This window comes from Coenobita brevimanus, chromosome 91 (assembly GCF_032717465.1).
Source record: "Coenobita brevimanus isolate Jiangsu-jjx chromosome 91, ASM3271746v2, whole genome shotgun sequence".
In the NCBI taxonomy this organism is placed as follows: Eukaryota; Metazoa; Arthropoda; class Malacostraca; order Decapoda; family Coenobitidae; genus Coenobita; species Coenobita brevimanus.
The window spans coordinates 20774280-20782896 of NC_137044.1; positions in this window are offsets into that span (position 1 = coordinate 20774280).

The window sequence follows — 8617 nt, forward strand, 5'->3', positions numbered from 1 at the left end:
TCATGCCCGTTGCAGAACTGCTCATGAGTACAGCTGGGCTTGATGTCCAGAATCTCAGCCTCCTCCATCAGAGGTTCGTACTTGCTGGTGCGTACATACTGATTCAAGGCCATTTTAGTCCCGGTGAGCCAAGTCAGTATGGTATCTCCCGAGGCCGATTTTCTTTGGAAGTTAAACAGCCGATCTTGGAGTCTTGTTGGTGGACGTTGACAACAGTGATCGGACGCAATTGAGAGGATCATTCAGAATGACTTCCCAGTGAGTGCACGGATTTCCGGACAGCAGTACCAAGCTGACTGTCTGCCAGATAACGTCATTATAGCGTTCAGCTTGCCCATTTCCTTTGGGGGTTTAAGGCAGTTGTTCTGCTGGTAGCTACACTCCTCGAATACAAAAACTGCTTCAGGCCTCTGACGTGAAAACCAAACAGCGATCAGAATGTTCATATCCTGGTACGCCGAAATTGGAAAACAGATGACAAAGATGACTGATAACAGTGGGTGCATATACACTGGCACATGGAAAAACAAAAGGAAATATAGAGTATTCACTGACCACTGTCAACATGAAGTGTTTTTGAAAAGCTGCGGGCAAGCGACCTTTAAAATCAATGTTGAACCTTTTGAAGGGCTTGCTTGCCTTGTTCAGAGTTTGGAGCATTGTTTTCACGAGCCTGGGTTCAATTCAGAGCAAGTGAGGCGCGACTGGACCACAACTTTGACGTCAGCAACCGAATGTGGAATATTCTTGCCCTGGATAAAATGGAGCATTCTGGTGATTCGTGAATGACACAAGTCGTTCTGCAAGCTATGCAGTTTGTCCTCACAGCTGGCAGAGCAGCAGATACTTGACAAGGCATCATCATCAGCATTCTGTTTCCCCAAGACGATACACAATGTCGTAGCTAAAGCAGGACAGTTCCAGCCTGCAGCTTGTAATATTCTCGTTCTTTGTCCTGTTTTTGCTTCGAGTGTTGAACATGAATGAGACAGGATACAAAAATCCACACTGACAGACGAAAAAAGATGTATTCCAAACAGTTTCGGGAACAGAGTAGAGGAAGAGTCTGGTGAGGTCACATCAGGTGTGGTTGGAAAAAGGTGTCCTCATCCTGCATATAAGCAGCTTCTCAGCATTTGTACAGTATATACCACTCTTGGTCTGTAGTTCCACTGAAGAGGGTGACAGGTGTCGCCGAAACTGTTTGGAATACATCTTTTTTCGTCTGCCAGTGTGGGTTTTTGTATCTTATTTCATGGTCAGGATAGTGTGACTCTTCAGCCGCCATGAATGAGACAGATCTTTGGTTTGTAATGAGATGGAAATGTTTGCCAGTTAGCAGGTAACGCCACTTTATGATAGTTTCAATGATAGCATATGCTTCTTTTTCGACCAAAAATTGTTTTCGCACAGCTGAGGTCAAAGTTCTCGAGAAAAATGCCACAGTACAACAGCCTTGATTTAAAGAAGTGGCAATAGCTAGCTCCGAGTCTCTGTCCTAATCTCCAGAGGGAGAGAAAAGTCTGTGGCGACAAGTGCTGCATCAACGATGTCCCTTTTCAGAGACTGAAATGCATCTACTTGTTCCGCGGTCAGCGGAAACCGCTGGACTTCAGTTATTTCTCCGAGTTGCTCGAGATACACCGAGAGTAGTGGGAAAACATCTCCCTTGCACTCCGAAGGGATGAAAGGTGTCACGGGACAGGTTTGTCCTACAAACCCTTGAGCTGATCCACATCTGCTTAACCATGTCATTAGACGCCGAGTAGCAAGCAGGTTGATGGAGAAAAGTGAGTAGTGATGCTTTCATTCACCATCAAGTTGTACATGCTTCAGCATCCATGAATTTTTTCAGGTTTTTGTTATGCTCAGTTTGATCTCGTCCGCAGACGGTGACGTTGTCGATGTATGCATAGGTGCCACGGAGATCTTATTACTTCACGATTTTATCCATCACCCTTTGAAAACTAGCAACACTGTTGGTTACTCCAAAAAGGATTCTGCAAACTGATACAGAGATCCCGTGGCCTCAGTTGCAGTATAGATCCTCCCCTTTGACTTCATGGCTGCCATATGGTATGCGATCTGCAAATCAAGCACACTGCACGCAGTAACCAGCAATGTCATTCACCACGTCCTCAAATCGAGGGATTGGATAGACATTCAGCTGTGTGAATTTAATAATTGTCTGTGAATAATCAATGACGAGTCTTATTCTGTAATTTTCAGGAGTAAAGACCTGTGCCTACGTACACAAAGGAGACTGTGAAAATTCGATGATACCCTTCTTCAGCATGCAGTTGACTTCCGATTCTATGAATTTGGCATCGTGCAAGCTGTGTCTCCTAGGCTTGAGTGCTACTGGTTGGCAGTCAGGAGTCAGATCAGGGGAAAGCGATGGATATGAGACATTCTTCATAGCAGCCAAACCGCAGACCGGGATGGGTGAAAAAGAACCACCAAAAGGTATTTCCATGGAAGAATATTGATGCAGGAAGTCATGTCCAGGGTTTACATCACTGCACAAGTCGGCTATTAGAGAAAATTTGACACCACTGTAAATCCTGCCATTCATTTCAAGAGATACAACACAACATCCAAGCGTGTCAGATGAGAGGGAGCTGCTGGCCATAGATATTTTTTCAGAACTAGGGCTGACGCTTAGACAATGGCGCTGGTTATCTTTAGAGCTTGTGAAACTCAGAGCTACTGGTGTCCACGAGTATTTCCATCTGTCTCCATTAACCTTTCCCGGATAGAACAGCACATAAAAGACTCTTAGGAGAAGGAGCAGAACAAGTGGCAAAGAGGAAAAAAGAAAGGAAAAACAATCAGAGGCTGCCGAAATCATAGAGTTTCTGGAGAAATGTCCTTTCTCGTTACAGTTGTTGCATTCAACATCCTCTGCAGGACACAGTGACCCAGGATGACACTGTAGGTCACAGAAGAAACACTTCTGGTTATGAGAAGCAACCACAGTATGTTGTTTACTGGACTTGTCTGAAGAGCTAGTTGATTCCGCAGATTCATGACAGTCCCCAAACTGAAACGTAGAAGCAGAAGCATTGACAGAATCAGGCTGTATGTATGAGAAAGATTGTGTCTGGGCCATCTTGAATGTGAGAGCTTGATCATAGTCCGTCTGTAAGTCCAGTGTTTTATTCTCAAGCAGTCTTTGCCTGATGTGAATCGACAGCAAACCATTGATAATGGAATCATGAATATAACAATCTCGAGCTTAATCTGCAGTTACTTCCTTGAACTTACACTCCCTGTTCAGAGTCTATAGGGTCTGCAAGTACTGATCAAGGCTTTTACTAGCCTGCAGTCGGCGAGTAGCTAAATTTTTTTTTAAATTTTAATTTTTTATTGAGCCGAAGATGGACTTGACAGGTTGGTCATGACTTGCTGTCGGATTAACATCGTTGTATTTCAAGTAATTACCAGTAATGCGAATCGACACTTATTTACTAAATTACTTCTTTGCTAACATGTTGCATTCAGCCAGTCATCACAAACCTGTCAAGTGCATCTTCTCGATTAAAAAAAAAAAAGAAAGAAAAAAAAAAAGAAACTGAGTGTATGTGCTGAGCCAGGATGGCATTCTTGGGTTTCACAAAAACTCCTTCCAGGGTGCTAATTGCAGATTTGTAGTTGTCACAGTCAGAAATGTACTTGTATACTGCACATGAAATATGACTAGCATGAAGGTTAGGCTCATCAGCACATGAAAACGAGGATCGACGCACAACAGAAGATTGAGATTACAAGTCAGCAGTCGAAGACTGATCTGCAGGGGCTCCCCCCCCCCCAGCTCCAGATACAGAAGCAGACTCAAGAATGCCTAAGAAAGTGCTGAATGATGTACTTCAATGCCTCCACTGATTTGCAGCATTAGGAGAGAGTGTGTCGAAGTTAAAACGATCTGGCTTGAAATATCATTCCATTGTGGATGATTGATTCTCAATAAATTGTTGTATGAACAGACTGGCTTAGGAAGCTTTATTGAGCGTAAGATGACTACATAGATCTGGAACATGAGAAATCAGTATTACGCAAATAACAGTAAAAATACAAAACTAGTTAACAGAAGAGACAAAGTGATTTACAAAGTAGGAGGTATTACTCATGAGACAAAACATGAGTGGAAGCAGCACTGAATAAACACCACTATTCTCCACAACAGTAGTTTTCTTTTATTAATTTTATCTCTAATGTTTTTTCCATCCATATCGGTTCCCCCATTTTTGTACCTTTACTTTCTTAATTTATAAGTTTGTTTATGTAATTGCAGTGTCCTTCATTATCGTTTTTAATTCTTCTTTTGTCTCTGTGTCTTTATCCTGTAATTGCTTCTCTATAGATTTCTAGAAATGCATGTACAGTGTCTTCATATATCTTAAAATTTTCCTTTGCCTCCCATATTGAGTCTTTATACTAAGATTCTGTATTTAGTTCCACTTCAGATTTTGTTATTACCACATTATGATCTCATAGATCAAAGTATTAACCTTCGTCTATATATACTGACAGAAATTTGCTACATAATTTATTATTAATCATTACAGGAAGTAGACTGTAATACCAGTCAAGCAGGGCAGTATTCCCAAGGAGGATGGAAAGCTGCTGACAGGGAGAGCTGGAGCTCCCGCTTCATCAGCCCTCGGGACTAGCTCCTGACCATCCCCTTCTGCTGAACTTTTTCTGTGTTTCGGTAACACAGACAGTAGGCCAGTGTGCTCTCCAATACAATTTCCTCTGACTGTCAACACTAAACTACATGCACATTACACACTACACTTCCTATTCAAAATTGTACAAAAACAGCATCATTTCACCAAGCCTCAGAGTCCCTAAGGAGGGGCGACCATCAAAGCGCTGACCATCCGCCCCTCTCCTGGTGACGACCAAGGAAGATGCCTGGAGCCACTGTCTGACTCACTCCTTCATTTCTGCATCATTCATGGCATTTCCTCTAACTTTCCCTCTGTGAAACACCACTTCTCCTCCTTTAAACCTAACCTTCTCTTCCTCACTAAGACTCAGCTGTCTGAGGCAACTGAAAGCAAACCCTTCTCTGTATCCTCCTACTTTCTCTACACTCATTTCAAAGCCAAAGGTGGCTGTTGTGTATCCCTAGAACACAAACGTCCTGTGTTACTCCACTGAAAACAATCGTCAGGTGTGACAGACCCATTTTTGGATAAATAAAAAAACGCATTTGTAATCATTATTTAATAAATCCAAAAATACACACGGAAAATATACCCTTTCTACTTTATTTTCATCACCCAAATACCATAACCAAAAGAAAACTTAACACTTCTGAGATGACTTAAAAAAAAAAAAAAATGAAAAATGGCAAAAATTATTAAGGTACATGTTCAAAGATTACTAAACGATAAACTTGTTATATGAAAGCTAAGGACTTGTCCTTATGCTCATACTCTCCCAGGTCCCTGGACCATCATCTGGGGCAGGCACAACCCCTGGCAAAACAGCTCATTGTAATGGAGATTGACAAAAAATGGGTATTTTTCTTTGAGTCAAAAAATAATGTACATGCAATAATTTACTTCACACTTATGTACCCCTGTAAATGCACACTACATAATATTTATTCCTCCCTAAGGCTATACCCCTTGATTTCCAACGCGATTTTTTTTTTTCTTGAAAACAAATAATTTACTGACTGCTTTTCAGAGCATCAATACATGCTATTGTTAGAGTCATAAATGGACATCCATGGAATGAATAATATTTCTTTATGCTTATTTACACCTATAAATGCACAATAAACGATGTTTATTCCTCCCTAAGGCTATAACCCTTGATTTCCAGCCTGATTAAAAAAAAAATTACTGACTACTTTCCAAAGCATCATTACTTAGATTTTTCAGTCATAAATGGACATCCATGGAATGAATAATTTTTTTTAATGATTATTTACACCTATAAATGCACAATAAATGATGTTTATTCCTCCATAAGGCTATAACTCTGGAAAAGATTATTCAGTATCTGCAAAGAAAAACACATTTATTCATCACCCTTACCACACAAAGGTCATCAGTAACACTTATCGTCTCTAGATTTCATAATTTCACTATAATAGTCACTCTGGAGAACAATATTCACTATAATCACACACACACACAACACACACACACACACACACACGCACACACACACACACACATATATATATATATATATATATATATATATATATATATATATATATATATATATATATATATATATATACTCAAATACAAACGTCAGGTCTGTGAGACCCAAAACAGGCTTATCGAAAAAACATGTGGAGAGAGCAGACCAACATGACAGAGCAATACAAGGGAGGAAGGTATTGGAGTAGGCAGGCGGCCCACACCCATATCCACGGAGTGATCACGTGGTCAACATGGGGCTTGGTGTCTCAGACCCAACGTTTGCATTCTAGGGGTATATGTGCACATCAACATATCTCGCTCTCCTGTCAGTGAACTTGAATCTTCTGAATTCTCTGCTTTCTGGCTTTGGCTATCCTGCCATTCTCTGACGAAATATATATGTGCTGTTTACTTATCCTCTAATTCTGCTGCCTATGAAAAATTATTTGACTGTCATACTTCTAAGATTGAACACATCCTATCAACTTCTCCATTCTCTGAAATCTCCATTCTAGGTGATTTCAGTGTTCACCAACACCCTTGGCTCTAGTGAACAAGCCTACAGGCAGTACTTCTTTGGTTTTCCTTGGAGTAATTATTCACTGGAATAACTATTGCTTCCTTGGCCGAGAGCCATATGAATGTGCCTTGTGCACTATGGAAGTTATTCTCTTGGGCATGGAAGCATGCATTCCTTTCTCATATTCTGTGACTAATGCATGAAAAACTTAGTTTAATCATGCTGCTTCTGATGATGTCCAGAACAAGGAAAAGGCCTACAGAAGATACAGGAGCTAACCAAACCCTGAATTTCATCTCCATATGTTTCTGTCCAGAATCATGCCGAGTTTGTTCTTCATTCTGCTAAAAATAATTTCATTCTTATTAAATGCTCTGAACTCTCCAAGCCAAATTCTTCCCACTGCTCCAGTTGCCTTCCCAAATACCTTTCTAACAACTTTACCTCATCATCCTTCCTTCCTCATTTCCACTCTGATGGCTCTGTAGCTATTTCTTCTACTGGTAAAGCAGAACTCTTCACTCAGACTTTCTCCTCCAGTTCCACATTAAACGTTTCCGGTGCTGTTCCTCCATCACTTCCCCCTCTGATTTCCTGATGGCTGACATTAAAATTTCTTCAATAGATGTATTTTCTGCCATCACTGTCCTCAATACTGACAAGGCATATGGGCCTGATGGAGTCCCTCCTGTTGTCCTCAAGAACTGTGCTTCTGTGCTTACATGCTGCCTAAGTAAACTCTTTTGCCGTTGTCTATCAATTTGTACTTTTTCTTCCTGCTGGAAGTTTGCTCTCATTCAGCCTGTCTCAAAGAAGGATGACCATTCCCAACCCTCTAACTATCGCCCAATTGCTTTAACATCCTGTATTTTAAAAGTTGTGAGTCTCTTCTCCACAAAAATAATTTAAAGCACCTTTCCTATCACAACCTTCTTTCTAATCGTCAGCATGGGTTCCACCAGGGACGCTCCACTGGAGATCTTTTCACCTACCTTTCAAACTCGTGGGCATCTTCCTTTCGGGACTTTGGCGAAAGCTTTGCTATTGCACTTGACATCTCAAAGGCTTTCGATCGAGTCTGGCATGAATCTTTAATTTCCAAACTGCCCTTTTACGGTTTCGATCCTTCTATTTGTGCCTTCATCTATAGCTTCCTTTCTGGTCGTTCTGTAGCTGCTGTTGTAGACGGCCATCGTTCTTCTCCTAGATATATCAACAGTGGTGCTCCTCAGGACTCTGTCCTATCACCAATTCTCTTCCTTTTATTCATCAATGACCTAAGCTGTGGATCTAACCCTATCCAATTGTGCACTGATGATTCCACTCTTCACCTTTCCATTCGATTCCCGCAACGTCCATCTCATCAGTTACTTCAGCAAACAAGAGATGAGGCTATGGCACACCTAATGTCTGACTTGGCACGTATCTCTGACTGGGGTAAAAATAATCCTGTTGTTTTTAATGCATCAAAAACTCAGTTTTTACACCTATCAACCAAACTCAATCTTCCACAGGAGTACCCACTAATGTTTAATAATCTCCAGCTCAATCCTGCATCATCTTTGAACATGCATGGGGTTTCATTCACTCAGGACTTATCTTGGAAAGATCATATTGCATCTCTTGTAAAATCTGCTTCCAAGAGATTGGGTGTGCTAAGCCGACTCCGTACCTACTTTACCCCTGCACAGTTGTTGACTTTATACATGTTTTTTTTTTTCCCCCTGTTTAGAGTACAACTCTCATGTGTGGGGAGGCTCCCCACATACAGCTCTTCTCAATATGGTTAACCGTTACTCCCAGTGCTTCATTTATGCAACGGGTCAACTCTGGAATTGTCTCCCTCTGTCTGTATTTCCTACTTCCTATGATCTCCAGTCTTTCAAACGCAGTGTGTCCAGGCATCTCGAAATGAACGGATCTT